The 17,614-nt window shown below is 61.7% G+C and overlaps 1 protein-coding gene across 1 annotated transcript in view; it reads right to left on the bottom strand.

Annotated features, from left to right (window-relative positions):
* LOC102371910 (heparan sulfate glucosamine 3-O-sulfotransferase 4) overlaps positions 1-17,614 on the bottom strand; it is a 30,331-nt gene that overhangs the window by 12,091 nt on the left and 626 nt on the right. The gene's annotated exons all lie outside the window — the stretch shown is intronic.

The raw sequence follows: 17,614 nt of genomic DNA, 5'->3' as shown, positions 1-17,614 counted from the left end.
GCCTGCCCCGCCACAGAGGCACCTGGAAAGCCCGACTGGCGGGGCAGCGGAGGACGCGCAGCGCAAACCGCTCTAAATATTGATCTGCATCAGTTGTGCAATTGAGCCTGTTCCTGTTCCCCGGGGAGGGGCTCTCCTGACGGAGGCGGATCCTGGAGATGGCGCGATACAGCGCGGAGCGAGGGTCCGCAGTGCTTCGCCTGCAGCTTCATCTTCTGGGAAATTTACTTCTACCAGAAAAAAAATTAAATAAATAAAATCAAATCAAAGCACCTCTGGAGATGCCGGCTGCCTAAGTGCCCCCACCCCTGCTGCATCATGTTAAAAGCTTTCAGGGGAAAAACAGTAAATAAATCCAGCTCTTCAGATGTGCTTGGATGCCATCCTAACGCAGCAGCACCGCTAATAGGAGAACCATCAGCAGCTAAAAGGATGGGAACTATTAGGAAAGGACAACAGAGGAGTGATATCTGCAACGGAGGCTGCGTACCAGGCTGACTGCAGGCATCCCACCGCAGTGCGCTCGCGCCCACGCTGAGCCGTGCGTGGGGGAGGCGCCCGCCTCGCCCACGCGGAGACATTAAACAGGCATGCCCTCCTTCGCTTGATTTTGCGTGCTTATTTCGGAAGAGGCAAATGGGCGCTGCTTTCCAGCGGGCCCCGAAGGGAAAGCAGGGCCAGAGCCTGGCCGTGCATCCCGGGCCCGTCGTTCCCGGCTCCGAGCGCCAGTCCTGCCCGACTCAGCACTGGCTGCAAGCATCCTTCGCTCAACCCCCTCCCACAGCCGTTCCCCATCTGTGGCCAGGCGGCACGCACCTTGAAGGACCACGGGGCATTTCCACCGTCCCTTCCCCGTGACACCCAGCTCCTCCCGCTGTCTCTGCTCCTCGGGGCCATGCACGGGCACATGTAGGATCTGGAAAAGTGGGGTGCGGAGGGTGAGAGGCATCATCGCACAGAGCACAGCACCTATTTTTCTCCAGGTAAAAAGAAACCAGGAGCTTTACTAATACGCTAGAGGCCCAGGGCTGCATGATTCAGTTTAAGATTGAAGCAGAAACGAAGAGAGCTGCAGCTAAGAGGAGCGTGCAGGGCTGGGAAACAGGAGCTTGCTGGGCAGGAGGCAGGACCGCGGCTCGCTGGTGGGGAGCATCTGGCCCAGGAAAGGGTCCTTGGCACCTGCGGCACGACGGGCTGGAAGGGACGGGGTAGATGACAACAGGCCGCGAAGTCAAGTGCCTCCCTCAGCCCAGCCTGGCTCGTGGTGTTAAACGCTGGGTGCAGCAGGGATCAAAGGGGGTGCGAATGCACCAGGGCACCCCCGGCTCTGCCCGTGGGCCCGCATGGCACCCTGGCCACGGCACACCCTCTGCCCTGGGCCGGGGGCTCAATGCCACGGCCACTTCCATCTTGTACCCACAGCCCCCGCACGGACCCCGAGCCTTGCCAGGGGCCAACATGGGACGCGCTGTATGCCCACGCCAGGAGCCTGCCCCGCAGCACAGGGCCGTCTGCGGGGTGCAACGGGGATGGCGACACTGCATCGCCCGCGCCAGCCCTGAATGCGCCAGTGGCCGAGACATGCAGCCAAGTGTCCTCTGGGCCACGCGGGGATGGACGGCTGCGGAGCGCCCCTCCCACCGCCCCAGGCTGCCCTCCCGGGTCTGGCCAGGGCTGCGCTTCTGGCCCGCCAGGCTGTCGCAAAGCGCACCGCTATTTCCTGTTTGTGTGTGTTGATTATTTTGGGGTATAAGTTCATTTATTATGCATGCAAAAATGGTAATACACCAGCATTTGAATGTCTGTTAGGCATACAATATTCTTATTATTCAAAACGTTCCTTTTTCCCTCCATAATTGAATGGTTTACCTTATTATTACTTTATGTTAATGACCCAGCATTTCCATTTTTCTATAGGATGCCTAATTGTGAGCGAGGCGCAATCAGAATCAGAGATGCCATCAGTAATTGACTGCATCGTAATAGCAGGCACCGGTGCCGGGGCTGAGCACGCGGCTCGACGGGGCCCGGAGAGCGCGGCGCGGCGCAGACCCGGGAAGCTGCGTCGTGGCGGGACGGCGCCCGCGCGCCGAGCGGTGACAGCCGGGGCATTAACGTGGATAGAGCGCTATTTATATCAGTTTGTACGTTTAATCAGGTTTTTTGCAGTTTTCAGCGAGATGTGAACTCAACCCCCGTCCGAGGCGTTTGGTTCAAATCAGCTGAGACAGAGAATAATCAAGATTTATGATTCTCGTTCTGACTGGGATCGCGCAGTCGGTGCGATTGGTGCGACGGAGCTTCCTCTCCCGGCGCCTGAGTGACACCCGCTTCGCTCTCCCTCGCACCGCTGATTTAATGTCCATCTTGAAAACTGTCAAAACACTTTGGCAGCTCCAGATAACGCTGGCAGCGGGCTCCCCCCACCCCTCGGCGCGGCCCGCGGCTGCGTTGGATGCTCGCCGGCCCTCGCTGGTGGTGGCCGATGCTCGAGGGCCACGGCAGCCAAGCTAAGCCCCGCTGGGAGGAAATCAGAGGTTGGACGAGCAAAACGAAAGCTGTTCGGCGCAGCTCGTGGCAGCCACGAGAGCGCCAGGGTGCCCCTGCCCGTGCCCTCCACTTGGCTGGGGGGGAACCGTCGCGGGGCCGTGCCGTGCCACGGGGCCTGCATGTGATACTCGCAGGCACGGGGAGACAAGGGCAGGCAGGTCTGCCGTGGCAGGGGGACACGGGCAAGGCTGCGGGGCAGCTGCCATCCCACTGCTCTGTCTGCGGGGGCTCAGGACCGCTCTGGGAAGGCTGCGCTCTGCATCCCAGGTCTCTGCCGGTCCTGGCTCAATGTCTCCTGAGGATCTGTTCAGAGCTGGGGCATGTGAGCCAGCAGCGGGGACCTGCCCGGTGCCCAAGAGCTCGCTCCTGAGGCTCCTGCTCCAGCGGGCGCCGCAGGGGCCGTCCCCGGACGCCGGTTCCCATCGGTGCCGAGCTGCTCAGAGGTGCACGGCGACATCCTTGCTCAGGGGACTCTCGTCCTGGTCCTGCCGCCTGCCCTGCCCTGCCCTCAGGACACCCTGCAAACCCACACCTGCCACCGCTTCAGGGAACGGGGATGCAGGGAAGGGTCTCGAGCGACTCGGAGCTGGAGGCGCGTGGCCTGGGGGTGGCTGCTCCTGCCCACCCCTCCATCGCTCTCCATGCCCAGGACACGAGGCCCCAAATGACAGGGAAGCAACAGCAGCCCGTGGGCACGTGCAGCTCCCCGAGGCGGAGGGAGGCTGGCGCTCTGCCCTGGGCAGGCGACACAGGAGAGCGGTCCCTCCGTCTCACCCGACTGACCCGTGACGCACGGCGGGCCGGGGAGAAGGGGGCAGGATTCACCAGATCAGCAGGCGGATCGGATCGTCTAGGACTACGCTGCGACGGGGAGATGCTGTGCTGTCTGCCCGGCCCGAGCGCGGCCAGCCCTCCCCGCCAGCCCCCCAGGGAGAAGAGCCGCGGCACTGCCACGTCCGCGCAGACCGCCCAGCGTGCGCCAGGCAGGCTGCGCGTCCCGCGGGGCTCGCTCCAGTCCCTCGTGCGCGCAGCGCTGCAGCAGGGTTTCCTGCCAGGCGTGCAAGCAGCACAGGTGGGAGGAGGTGGGAACCCCGGGAGAGCCCGCTCCGTCAATAAAGCAAACAGCGCCTGGTTTGGACAACCTGGTGCTCGCGGGCCCTGGCCGGTCCCACACGCTCCGATTAGTGCCAATGCTGAATGCAAACCAATTAACACTCTAAGTCTGCTTATCTCATGTCACTTAGCGCCGAAATAAAGCCTAACACTAAACACACATATTGATCTAACCATTAAATCCAGCATCCCTCACAACCCCTCATTATATTAGCGAGCAAAAATGGAGTCACCTTAGTTTTCAGAACGGAGCGTACGATGAGCGACGGCTGAATCGCCTCACCCAGGGGTGCACAGGGAGGGCCACGTCCATCTCGGGTTGCGATCGGGCCGGAGATGGCCCTGCGCACGTGGTGCCCGCTCTGCTGCGCCCTGGGCAGTGCTGCCTGGACTCCCTTTACCCTGCAGCGCTTGCAGCGGCTGGCGTAAATGCCTGCGCGCTCGTGCGGGACAGCGGGTCTCTCCTGGGAAGGCCGGTGCAGGTGTGATGTGGCAGCTGCTCTCCAGAGCCACGGGCCTCATCGCACCAGGGACCAAACCAGCAAAACTGACCCCAGCCCCAGGCCCTGCCTGTCCCCTGAGCCCCCGGGCACTGCGCGCGATGACCCCGGGAAGGGAAAGGCGTGGGTTAACCCCGTTTAAATCACCTCCTGGCAATGACTCCTTCACCTTTGTCTTTTAAAGTCATTTTAGCCACAAACGAACCAGGGATGTCAGCGCAGAAACAAACAGATTAGAAATGCTCACCACCAAGCGTAATAAATGGGACCGCTATAAAAGTTAACGTCCCCAATATTTCCTTGCGAGCCGCTACCTTTTGCATTAATTGAAGCAAGAAATGTTCCGCTTAGTTAAAACATCTACTTAGTACTCCGCTCGTAAACACACCTGCAGATCGAGCTGGCTGGTTCACTGGGTTTAAATGAGTTGATATCAATGTTATTGATGGCATGGTGGCATCGGGAGAGCGCGGTGAAGCTTTAATGAGGCAGCAAAAGTGCTGGCGCCTTGCTTGCTGCAACTGTGCAGAGGTCAATGATTCATTAGGCCGCAAAGCGCTGATGCTGTCACTGCCTCTGCCAGCGGGGACGGGGGTGGCAGGCGCGTGAGCGGCGCGGGGGCCCACCTGCACCGGCCCAGAGACGGGCGCAGGTCTGCATGCCCTTCCCAGCCAGGGACCCACGCTGGCACCCGGGGCTCAGCGAGGGCGCGGGGAGCAAGCGACGGGAGGCAACGGTGGGAGGCAGCCCCCCAGCAGGGCCGGGATGTGCGACGCGCCGGCTGTTTACATCCCCAATTACGAGAGCGCGCTGCTCGGCTCGGCTCGGCTCGGCCAGGTGTCACGTCTGCAGACAAGGTTAATAGGCAGCGAACGGGCGCAGCTGCTGCTGCGATGTGTGCGGAGGACACAGCCATGTGAAGCAGCTCGGAGCGACGCGGCTCCCGTTCTCCCGAGCTGTTTGGAGGCACGGATTAAAAATAAATCTCCCCGAGTTGAATATTCTGCCAGTCAGCTCCTTTTTGTAGGTGGAATCTATTAAAAAAATTATCTTTCGGCTAAAACGCGGGAGTATTTTTGACACTTAGCAGCTTGCTTCAAGCAAAGAAGTGCAATAAATACATAGGGAAGCTAATTGGCTTCAGTCCACCCAACATCCGGGCCTTTATGAATTAGTAATGTTGTGCCAACCTACTGACAACTCCAGCAGACCTATGAAAGCCTCTGTCTGATCAATGATGTATGGGCTCCGATGCCTCATGTTAATGAAATGTAATTGCGAAGTCCCCGTCACGATCCAGCCAGACAAGAGCCAGCTGCAAATTGAATCTCTAGTCCAGCCATCATGAAAGTGGGATGGGGACGCTGTTATTTCCTCTGTTTGAAGGGTCTGCTTTGAAATACTTAGTTTGCTGCGAGATGGGGAAGGAACTGCTTGGCAATGTATGCTTCTCCATAAAAATTAATGCTTTAACAAGAAGCCAAATAGCTACAGCTAATGCACTTTTGAATGAGATCTAAATTTGATTCATAAGCATCAGTGTCAGGACTAAAATAACATTTTTATGGACACTACCAGCATAAACAGCTCTGTGATTCAAAAACAGACGCTGCACTGCTGAATGAATCGACTCATTCATTTGGAACAAAAGCAGCCTTTTAAATACAGGCCTTGAATAAAAACGCCAGCCAAGACCAGATTGTGGCTGCGAGGCTGCCTTTGAGAGAGGACTTGAGCTGGGGACGGGGAAGTCAAGGCGGGGAGGAGGGGACGCGTCCCCTGGGTCTGGGGCGAAGGGGGCCGTGCCCCCAACGCCCTGCCTGGGCCTGGCGGCGTGGCCGTGCGGTTCTGGTCCGGCGCACGGAGAAGTCTGTCGGCTGGGAACGGCGCGCGGGGAGGACGGCCGCTGGTCTCCGAGACCGGGACAGCAATGCGGGCTCCAGCTTGCTTCTTCAAGGAGTCGGCCCAGCTCTCAGGCTGAACCGGCCACGCGCTGGGAGGCAGCCGTGGGGAAAAGCAAAGGCAAAGATCAACCGTCTCACGTGGACTGAAAGGAAACAGCTGCTTGCTGGGTCCAGCCTTGGCACCTTCTGCAGAACGGCCCAGTCTGGAGCCCCGGGCTCGGCGGTGTTGAAGCAGCCCGTGCCCCGGACAGGAGCTATTCGGAGTTGGGGGAAGCGCGTGGCAGCCGAGGAACGCGTGGCCGGAGCTGCTGCACCAGGTGCTGAGCGCTGCGTGCACATCCACGGGCACGGGCAGGCGGCGAGCTGCCACCCCCTCTCTGCACCGCCGCACCGCACAGCAGCTCCCGCCTCATCTCTCACCGCGCTGAAGCCTCTTGGATGCGACTGCTTTGCACCTTCCTCCCTCCCCCTCTGCATCTGGAGCTGCAGCATGTCCCCGCGTGCAGCAGCCTGACCAGGCTGGTGCTGGCTTTCTTCCTTAACCGTGTTTGCAGCCTATCTGGGGCCTCTTCCTTTGTAGTCCACCTCTGTGTCACCTCCCTTCCTGATTTACACCACTTGTGAGACCAGCTGTCCATGCTCTTTATTCCCTCCCCTGACTGCTCCCCGGGGTAAGGCTGAGCCACTGTCCTGCTGGACCAGCCTTGCCCGGTCAGCGCGGAGCTGTGTCGTGTCCACTCGCAGACACGATCCTTCGGGTGAGGTGCCGCACGATACCGGCTACTCAGCCGCGGGTGGTCCCCGGGCACCGCGTCCCTCCCGCCGCGCTCGCTTTCCAAATCTGCGAGGAACACAGCGCCCTCGCAGCAAGGGGCGATGGAGGTCCCCTTCACCCCGGTTGCCCCAGTCGGCTGCTGTGCAATGAGTGCCCATCACCTCCCAGCCTCAGCAGCCCGAGAGATGTCTGCGTCCTCTGAGCCGGGGCCGGCTTCCCGCTCGATGCTTCGGCTACAGCAAGGCCGGCACTGCCTGGCGGGTGGGGAGGGTCCTCGGCCCGCACGCAGCAATGCCTCCCTCGCAGGACCTGCAGCTCAGATGCAGCTTCAGTCTCGAAACTCCTGGCTCTTGGGCACGGCCCCCCGTAACTTCGGAGCTGTTGCCCTCCCGGGGCTTGCTGCAGCGGGGGCTCCCTGGACGCCCGTCTTGCATTTGCTGTGGAGTGGGCTAACACATGGGGCCACTGCTGCACCAGCAGTGCAGCTACCAGTGCTTCAAAGCCACAAGCTCAGAATAGGCCTAATGCTGGAAAAGGTGCAGGAGCCTCCCAGCGCCACGTGAAAGCTGGCAGCAAACCACATGCCCACCGCTGCCTGACGAAAGGTGTTTGGAGCAGCATGTCGTGGTGGGGACGGCCCTTGATCCAGGCTGCGGGTCTCACCTTGCTGTGCTCGAGCCACCCCTCGCCGGCCTGGACACCCCTCCATCGCGGGTGCGAATTGAGTGATGCCCGTTTTCCAAACCAAGGCGGATGTGGCAGCCCCACCTCTTCGCAGGGGTGCCGAGGCCAGGCAGGGACAAGTCCGTGTCTGCGCTTGTCTGCTTAATGCAGACACGGTTCCTCGGGTAAATGTGATCTCTTTTATTAGACCGACAAAATAGTTGGAAAAAAATGTTCTTTCCAAGCTTCCAGGCACATTTAAATAAAAGATAGCACATTTACCCAAGGAACCTTGTCTGCCCGTGTCCTTCGACCAACGCGGCTGCAACCAGCACCCCCTTCTCTGCTTTTAACACACCTGCTCACACCTGGCTCGTCGCCCCACACCTGGGGGCACCTTCAGAGGACGCAGCGGCACCTTGGCCGGACAGCCTGGCTGGACTGGCGCTGGCTGGCACCGGGGCGGTAGGGAGGAGCACGGCGCTGTGCAGCACCGGTGCAAAACCAGTGTCACAGCCTCGCAGAGCAGGGGCCTGCAGAGGTCACAGCTAGTCCAAGCCCTGCCTGGGGCAGGACCCGCCCTGTCCGGACTGTCCTCGGCAGCGATGCATTTGTGCTCCCGGCCCTGACGCACTGAGCTGCCGACACCGCCAGGTACAAACCTCGAAGGCAGCCGAGCGCCGGCACCCTGCGACTAATGCACCAACGCGGCTGGTGCAAGCGTGTGTCGTCCTGCCCGATCCTGCGCCCCTTCCTCCCCGGACCCCGGGCGGCTCTGGGGGGGACCGTGCCCAGAGCCGCTGGGTACTGCTCAGCCAGGTCTCAGAGCTGGGCATCCCCATCCCACACAGCGAATGCACCTGTGCTCGGGGCTCGGTTGGAGTCCGAGGCTCAGCGCGCTCAAACCACAGACTAATTTGTTAAATGGTGGTGATAAAGCTTTAACAGGCTCTGGGCAGTTTGTTTAGTTTATAAGGTCAATTAAAGGCTGGCGGAGAAGGAAGCAGACGGTCCCCAGGCTCCGCCGCCTTCTCAGCTCCTTGGAGACGCTCGCTAGCGCTCGCCGGACTCTGTGAGCCGTGCCAACGGCCAAAGCCCTGCGCAACGCGGGTCTCTGAGCTGAGCAAGCGGAGACGTCGGAGGAGCTGCCACGGCGAGGGCTGCCTGGGTCCCGGCAAACCGGCGGGGCTCGGTGCCCGCTGGTGAATCTGCTGTAACCGGGGCCGTACGTCTGTGGCCGCAAAGGAAGGATCGACGTTTATTTAACGCACACGCTACCCTTTAGAGGCCCTTAATTGTAAATTAATCATCATTAACTGACAGTAATTGAATGCACTTAGAGCTAAATCCCAGCTTAACCCTTTAGCAACGTGGGCAGAAGGCACCAGCCCCCTGCGCTCCCTGCAACAAGTGGAGGGTGCCACGGCCCCGTCCCTGGCCTGCCAGTGCCACCGCAGCAAGGAGCCTGGCACGATCCCGCCGCCGCCACGGCTCACGAGCTCTCGAGAGTCTCCGGGATCCTGGCTCGGGTGTTCATCCCAGCTGCGGGCACCGTGCACCTGCCCAGCGGCCGTGCCGCCCTGGGCCCAGGCGCCCTCCTGCCTGCGGTTTCTGCTGCGGTTGCAGGTCTCCTGCATGCAGCCAGGCCCGCTGCGACAACGGGGAGCGTCCTCGGGCCTGTGGCTGCCGCAGTGCGAAGGGACCCCGTTCTGCCTCCCAGACCTGCCGGGGCTCACGCCCGACCTCTGCTTGGAGCCCAGAGCCCTGCCATGCTGCCACGCTGCCCACCGAGATAGTGCCAGGAGCCGCCTCGGCCAGACAGGCCCCGGGTCCGAACAGGCCAGGCCCAAGCTTCCCGGCTCGCGTTGCTCAGCGGCAGTCTGATAGCGATGCCTGGAGCCGAGCGTCGGCTCCGATGCGAGCAGCGCGCTTGCTCCAGGAGGGCTTGTGCCCATCGGGCAGCGAGTTGAGATGACGGTTTCCCACCAGGGACGCTCCTGGGAACCGCAGATTTGGAACGAGAGCAAGAGGATATTGCAGGCGAGCGCGTGCCACTCGCAGCGCTCGCCCTGCCCCGGCAGTGCTGGCAAACACCTGCCAGCAGCAGTGTCGCAGGGGACGGAGCTGCCCAGCAGACGCCCCGGACGAGAACTTGTTGCAGGAGCTGTTGGGCGAGCAAACGTAGTAACAGCGAGCCCGGACAATCACGCCCTCCTTTGCCGGTGCTTCTCCCAGGGAAGAGCCAGGTGGCATTTGCTGCATGAACTATCCGTGGGGTCCTGGCCTGGGGGTCCACGAGCCCCTCCCCTGAGCCGGATGCCTCCGCCCTGCTCCTGGGGGAGGTTTGCAGCCGGGTCTGCAGCAGACGCCTGCCCAAGCCCGGGGCCTCGGCAGCTCTGGGGTTAAGCTGGGCTGCCAAGTGATTTACCGCCACCCTTAGTCTCCGCGCACGGTGTGCGTGGCTGTGACTCCCAAGTGCAGACTGACCGGGCTGTCCTCTCCATGCTGGGGCCACGGCAAGCCTCGGGGAGCGCGGAGCATGGGCAATATCCAGGCCTGCTCCTGCCATCCTCAGCACCAGCCTGCTCTGAAAAGGGGCACGGCTTCTCGCTGCCCGAATGCATGGCTGCACGGGACACATGCACCGTGTGTGCGCTGTTCCATGCATGCATCGTGTTCGCGGCTTCGTGGTTTTGACCATGCAGCCAGCCCAGACAGCAGCTCCTTCCAGCCAGGCCGGCGGTCGAGTGCCAGCCACCTCTGCAGGCTGCAGCAGCAAAGGAGGTGTGGCAGAAATGCCCCGTCGGTGCCCCTCTCCAGAGACCTGTCTCTGCCAGCCTGAGAGGCTGGTGTTGAATCCCTCAGGGCGGGGATCTCCCTCCTGGTCTGCAGACAAAAGCCTGGCGCCTGGGAGGCGATGCTCTGGTCACCTGGGCAGGGGGGGGAAGACCCGGCCCTGCGCGCGGGCCCAGGTAGCCGGGGATGCTTGGGAGATTGGTCAGTTTGTAGCCAGGATTGGCAGCTTCGATTGGACCGGGCGGCTGAGGGGAGAGAGGTTATTTAAGGGCCCAGGCCAGGAAGAAGGCAGCCATTAGCCATGCGGTCATCCAGGTGAATCTGAACCTGGCTCTCTCCTCATCACCGCATGCTGCAAGAGTGCCCTGCCTCCAGAGGAAACAACAAGCACCTCTGGACGATGCGAGTGAGTAACCTACTAGAGATCCGATCAGATATTTAGCTTCAGTAACTCAGATGCGTGTTGAAACGGCTACCTCAGCCACCCTGGTTTGCTCTATGGGATTCCTTTGATATTCCTGTAAGATTTCTATGATATTGCTCTACCTTTTACCCTATTTCTGCCCTACCCCTGTAATCAATAAAGTTCTCCTTTGTGACCAGTGTGGGAGACTTATTGAGGGGTGGGTCTAAATTATGCCAAGGAGGCCCCTGAGGTCTGTGGACTAAGGGAGGCTTCCTAAATAGCCCCTGACTTGGGGAAGTGCCCCAAGTGCTTGTACTGGGTCTAGCACCCATTGGACGATCAGGCCTGTGTTTTCCAAGGTGCACAGAGCCAGAAGTGAGTCCAGAGCCTTGGAGGGTGGCAGCGGGAACCCCAGGCTAGCGGGTGTGCTCCACGCCCCCCCCCGCCGGCCCCGCCACAGGAGGGTCCACCTGGCTTCCACCAAACCACAGCAACTGTTGGGTGACCCACAGGTGCTTCACTTTGAAATCTTTCGCAGGAAATAAAATGTGTTTGCATCTCACCTCCAAACCACGGGCATTGCATGCACTGGCAGAGCTGGGCAGCACACGCGAGCTGGACCTGAGCCAGCCCACTGCAGAGTCAGGCACGAGGGTCTCTGCCTGTGGGACCCCCCCGGTGATGGGTGCATGCAGCTCCCTGTGAGGGCAAGAGCTGCTTTTGCAGACCCATGAAGTGCCACAAGCCACTGGCTTGTTCGTCCCCCCTGCGCTCTGGTCTGGAAAGCAGCTGGGGGGCAAGTGCCCGGCCCCGACCCCGACGCTCCTGGAGCACTGTATAAGGCACAAGCACGTGGCCCGGTGGTGCGCGGGGAGCGCTGCCTGGACATATTTGCCCATCCAGAGGCTGTTTTGGCTGGCTGTTTATCCTGCGCCGCTGCGCTGCGCCGTGCCGTCGGGTAGGCGTTCTTGGGGTGAGCCGGCAATAAAACGTGACTGACTTCATTAAGGGAGTGTAGGAGAGTGCATCTGATGCTCAGTCGCTGCAGGCCGCGCCGGCAGACGGAAATGCAAATTCCCTTTCTATGAGGACAACTGTGCCGTGAAGAGTGGCTTTATTAAAATTCAGAATTATTTCGAGCCCCTTTGTTTAGCTCAGAGCCCGGAATAATTTATGTGCCGGGTGGGAGCAGCGCAGGCCGCGCGGCACTGCCAGCGATTCTTGGCTCCCGTTCCCCTGGCACGCAGGCTTTCCAGCGCTGGGAAGGAAAGGGGCTGGGGAGCCCGCGGTCTCCCCGTCTGGCTCCTGCAGGAAGGAGCGTTTCCGGCCAGGGTGCCTGGTGTTGGGGTCTCCCAAATAGCGGGGCCCATGGGGCTGGACAGCATCACAACCTGCCTTCCTCCCTGCTAGCCTGCGATACGTGGGATCGTGGCATCAGCAGCCAAGAAGCGCAGCTGAGAGAGGGTCTCTCTCCGGCCACGTGTGGGTGCTGGGCTCGGTCGGGGAGCTGCTGGCTACCGGTGAAGGTGCAACCGCACCCCAAAAACATGCCAGGAGGCGGGAAGTGCTGCAGACAGGGCCTGGTCTGCGGCGCGGCACAGCACGTGCGAGAGCCCGGCCCCGCAGGCCCCGTGCCTCAGGCCTGAGCGGCCGGCAGCAAAGGGCAACCCCTAGACGTGGCTGCCGGGGGGGCTGACAGGAGAGCCGTGCATCAGGTTATCCAGGCTCTTGTTTGGAGAAGCTTAAAATGTGTCCAAGATCATGTTCCACTAAATCCCCGGCTCCCTCTGCCATCCAGAACGTCTAATCTTGGCTGCTTTGCATTTTCATCTGCATGCTAATGCTTGGCTTATAATCAGCAAGAAAACATTCCCGGCCCATTGTTCCAACCATAAAAAACTTCCGCGAGGAGCGGTAAACACAGAGGAAAGCTTCCTGCCGCTGCGACGCCCCGAACAAAAGCTTCCTCTGCGCGGCACTTACGGGATTGGCATGATCTTGACTGACAGAGCATTAGGGGCTCTGCCACGTAATCCCGGGATCTGTGCCGCGTGGCTTTCGGAGGCACGTGGCTGGGCTGTCTCTCGAGAACGGCGTTTGACAGCAAGGTGAGCTCGCCGAGCCGCGCTGCGTGCCCGAGGAAGGCGGGCAGCCCGCTGCTCCGGGGTCCTGCTCCGCGCAGGTGAGCGCCAGGTGCGAGTGCTGGCCCCGCGCTGCGAGGCTGCTCCGTGCCGCTGCGCTGCGGGCTGCAGGTGTGCAGGGACCACGAGGCTGGAAACCAGCCGCCCTTCTGCAGGGGAGGCGATTCTCAGGTGGCGTTTTTGGATGCGGATCAAAGGCTCCTGCTGGGCACGTGCCAGCTCTCCCCCCGCCCTGCCGCGAGGCAAACCCCGTCCTCCTGGTGCCGTTGCTGGAGGTGGCTACCAAATGGCGCGTTGAACCGGCGCCACCGGAGCAGGGCCAGGCAGGCTGCAGATCGCGCCGAAGCAGCGCTGTCTGTCTGCGTTGGCAGAGACGCCTCCCGGGCCGGACCTCACCCAGCATCGCACGTTGCTCAGCCTTCGCCTCGACACCAGCTTGCGCCCCTCGCCGCTCTCCTGAAACCCTTCGCTCCAGGCTCGGTCTTCACACCCTTTTCTCACGGGTGCCGGTCACCGAGCCAGAGCAGCGCGCTCGATCCAGCTCCGTCGAGGAGCAGAGCCGGCCCAAGCGGCAGGAGGAGGAAGCGTGACGGCTGACTCCCGAGAGGGTCTCGCAGGCAGCCCCAGGCCCGGGGAGCGGGAAGGACCAGCAGGCCCATGAGGCGCAGGGCCACGTGCCCATTGACCACGCTCCCTCTCCGCCGGGAAGACCTGGGGCCGAGCCGGCTCCTCGGACTCTCGCCTGCTCCTGGGACTTGGGGGCTTTGCCAACGGACCGGTCCACGCAGATCGATGGTGATGATCTGCCCGGTGACCGTGCTGGCCCGACAGCCCCTCAGCACATCGGCACCGCCCCGGCCTGGGTTTAGGGCCATGGAGACGCAAGAGCCCAGGGCCTGCAAGACCAAGGACTGGTGGGCTCGGGGCAAAGCACAGACCGGCGTCCCGTGCCGGGCTCAGCTCAAACTCCATGCGCGACCTTGCTGAGCCTCTCTGCCCTGGTACCTGTAAAATGGGGACGATACGTCCTTCTCTCCTCCCCACACCTTGTGTTTCTGTCCAGCTTGCGGGCTGTCTAGGGCCACTGTTTACTATGGGTTTGTACAGCTCCAAGCGCAAGGGAGGCTGTCCAGGGCAGCCGCTCACCATGGGCTCGTGCAGGACTGAGCGGGAGGGAGGCTGTCGAGAGCATTTGTTCACTGCGGTTTGTACAGCACCGAGCACAAGGCTAGGACAGTTGTTCTCTGCGGGTTTATACAGCACCGAGCACGAGGGATTGCCTCTGGCAGGAAGCAGCTGGGCAGCCGGCCGTCACCGCGGCACGCTCCGCTGCAAAGATTTGTAGGGATGCACGCGAGATCCCCTGCCGTGCCGAGGAAGGGCCCTGGCGCACGTTGCCTGCTGCGCTAGAGACACGTGGCAGCAGCACCGGGCGCGCACAGCCCTGGAAGTCGGCACCACCGTTTTCACGGTGCCACGAGGGGAAAAGGTCTGGGTTTTTGTGTGCAGATGCCCAGTTCCTCTGGCCAGGAGCCACCTCGGCCTGGGAGGCTGCACGTATCTGCAGAGATAAATGCGGCCGGCCCTCAGGGAAGGCCTCGCTCCACCTTGCTCCTCCTCCCGTGGCATGCTGCCGGGGGAGGCACGGCCCCCCGGGAAGCCGACCCCCTGCTCAGATGAAGGCCGAGGATCCAAGGTGTCCCCAGCCCAACGTGCCCGCTGCGTGCCGGCAGCGTGGTACCGCCCCGGCGCGGCGCAGTGAGAGCCGTGCGGCGCCGTAAAGCTGCTCGCAGCCCTGATGTATGCGCTGTGCCGTGACACCGCTTGTGCTCGCGGTGTCAAGCTGGAGTCAGCACTCCCAGGCCGAAGCCGTGCTTCGGGGCTTTATAGCACCACCGTAAACCTGCAGTTTATGCTCCGGGGAGAACAAAATGGATCCCGGGGCCTGCGAGGCCCGTTCCCGCTGGCCCCACACGCCGCACCTCCCGATCTCCTCCGTGTCCGAGAGCTAAAACGGCTCCTGTGCCCAGTGCCTGCCCATTAGCCACGAGCACCTCTCCCGTCGGCTTCACCCTTCCTTTGGGCCTGCCCGGTGGCGGCTCAGGCTTCGCTTAGACCCTCTCATCTCCCCGCAGCCCCCGGGCTCTGCCCTGGCTCCCCACCAGTGCAAGGGGCAGCGTGCAGAGCTCGCCGGCCCGTTCGGGGTACAACCTGCTGAGGGACCCTCGGCCCCCAGCTGCACCCCACCAGCTGCCCAGTTGTCCTGTTCTCCCACCTGCCTCTGGCCAGGCCGTGCAGACAGCCCCTCCAAAGCGGGTGGCCGAGGGAAAGCCGTGCATCCTTGCAGATACCTGTGAGGGGGAAGGAACATGCATCTGGGGCACAGCTGGATGCCAGATGTCACCCTGGCCCTGACCAGCACGCCCTTGGGCGCTTGGCAAGTGCTGCTGTGCTGCGGTCTCCGTTCTCCCCCAGCCCGTTCACCCATCGGGTCCCTCTTTCCTGCCCTCAGATGCAGCTGGCACCAATGCCCAGGCCTCCCCGCGCCATGCTGGGAGCAGCACGGGCTCCTGAGGGTGCGCGGGGCCGCGGGGCATATGAGGTGGAGCATGGCACGACTGTGCCAGCACAGAGAAGGGTCCATAAAAAAAAGCCAACAGATTCGCTTGTAATCCCACTAATGCATTTCCAGGAGGGTTGGTATCTCCTGAAGAACACTTCCCATTAAAGAAATCAATTTAGCATTCGACTTTCTTCCTGTGGTGCATATTGAAGTGGGATTTGACAGTGATGGAGAACAGATTTGTGTTAAATACTGCCAATAATGCCTCGCAGCTCAAGGTTACCACTTCTCGGGAGTGACGGCAGCTCACAGTCCAATGCTTTGCAAACGCCGCGCTCAGCTGTCAATTATCTGGGGCGGTGAGGTTTTGAAATAACCGGCCCATCCGGATGCCAGGCCACATGCGGGCTGTTTTCTTGCCGTCATGTTGCTTTAGCCCAGGTTTTCGGGTCTGGCTCCTTCTCTGGAGCTGGCTCTGCCTGCAGCGCTGAAGTGCGGGGCTGGAGCGTAACTGGGCGCCTCTCCAGCCCGAGAGACTCCGCAGCATATGGCTGCCTACCCCGACCGAGCGCGGCTCTGCTTGCGCGGCGCGCTCAGTGGCAGATTTTTCATGCTCTGTGCCCACGTATTTCAGCTCTGAATTGAGCTCCAGACTTCAGAGAGACTTATGGCAGACAGGTAATTTATTTAGCCTTTTCTGTTCAGCTAAACACAAATTGCAGGTTTTGGATTCACCAGTTTAGTTGGAAATTTCAAACAATTGTTTTTCTTCCTCCGGTTGCTCAGAAGTCCGCAGCAAAGCAGTTTGCTTTGTCCTAAATTCCAGCTTTGATGTCTGACAAAAGCTTTCTCTTCTTTGATAAACAGAAATGCAGTTAAACATTAATGGATGCTTTTTATCCTCACTTAAGAAGGTAGCATTGCAGGGGAGACAGCAGACCTTTCCGAGCATCTTCTCGTTTTCCAGCTGCTGAAACACGGGCCGAGCCCACGGCTGCCACCGAGATGCCCGGCGGTGGCAGGACCCAGCATCTCCTCCACCGCTGGGCATCCGAGGGACGCGCTGGGGGCTGCGGGCAATCCTCCAGCCCCTGGAAAACCAGGGGTGTGCCACGTTTGTAACAAGTCTTCATCTCAGCCCCAGGGCCAAGGCACAAGGTGCAGCCAGGAGAAGGAGTCCCCACCCCCCGGGTGTAAACCGTCTTTCAGAGCGGGGACAGGTGAACTCTAGTCAGGGGGTAGGCTGTGCCCCCAAGGCCGTGCGTAGTAGAGCCGTCGGGGCGGATCTACACCGCTCCCCCGGGACGCGGCCGGGACCTGACCGCAACCAGCTGCGATGGCGCCGGGCCGGCCCCGCGCGGCCTAGGGGCTCTGGGCATCGGCCCTGCCGCGTGCTGGGGCAGACCCGGGTCCGTCCTGTCCTGTCCCCTGCCGCGTGGGGCAGAGAGCGGGACGGGCTTTCCCTGCTGCTCTCTCCCTTGCAGCACCGAGGTCCAGGCAGGTCTGACGCCGAGGCTGTGCCCCTCGCCCCTGCTCCAGAGCCACGATGCCCCTTTCCTCCCGGCACGCGGCCAAGCCCGGGGGACCAGGCTGCGCTCTCGGCTCCCGCCGCATCTGGGGGCCCCGCGCCGCGCTCGAGTGATGCGTGCTGGAGGGACGGCGCGTGCTGGTGCTGGTGCTGGTGCTAAACTTACAACCTGCTCCATGCACGCGGTGCCACCTCGTCCTTGTAGTGCAAGAGACAGCAAACAGACCCCCCGGGCCTCCCGCTTCACCGCTAGGTTGCAAACCCTTCTGTCCCCCCTCCAGCCTCTCTCTTCCCAACTGAGCGGCCTGGCCCCCTTAGTCTCCCGCTAGGGCAGCCCCTCCGCACCCTCCTCATCCTCGCTGCCCTTCCCCAGCTCTCCTGGGCTGCGGGCGCAGGATCCCGGTGTGGACGCACCCTGCATTTCCTTCCAAAGGGGCTGGGTCCTGTTTGCAGCTCCCTTCTCCGCCCGCCCAGCCCCGTGTGATGTGTTTGGTGACCTGCCGGGGGGCACAGCTCCTGCGGCCAAGCCCAGGGCCGCGCTGGTGCTGCATGTCCGTGGGGCTGGCGGCAGGCGGCTCCAGAGTGACTCCGCAGTGGGGCCGCACCAGCTGCGTCGGTGCGGGACGGCGACACCTGCCCATATGCACAAGCTGATCGCTCCCCTCAACCTGGAGT

Source organism: Alligator sinensis, unplaced genomic scaffold, assembly GCF_000455745.1.
Source record: "Alligator sinensis unplaced genomic scaffold, ASM45574v1 scaffold1164_1, whole genome shotgun sequence".
Taxonomy (NCBI): domain Eukaryota; kingdom Metazoa; phylum Chordata; order Crocodylia; family Alligatoridae; genus Alligator; species Alligator sinensis.
Note: the sequence above shows the minus strand (reverse complement) of the source record. Positions and strands in the feature narration are given on the sequence as shown.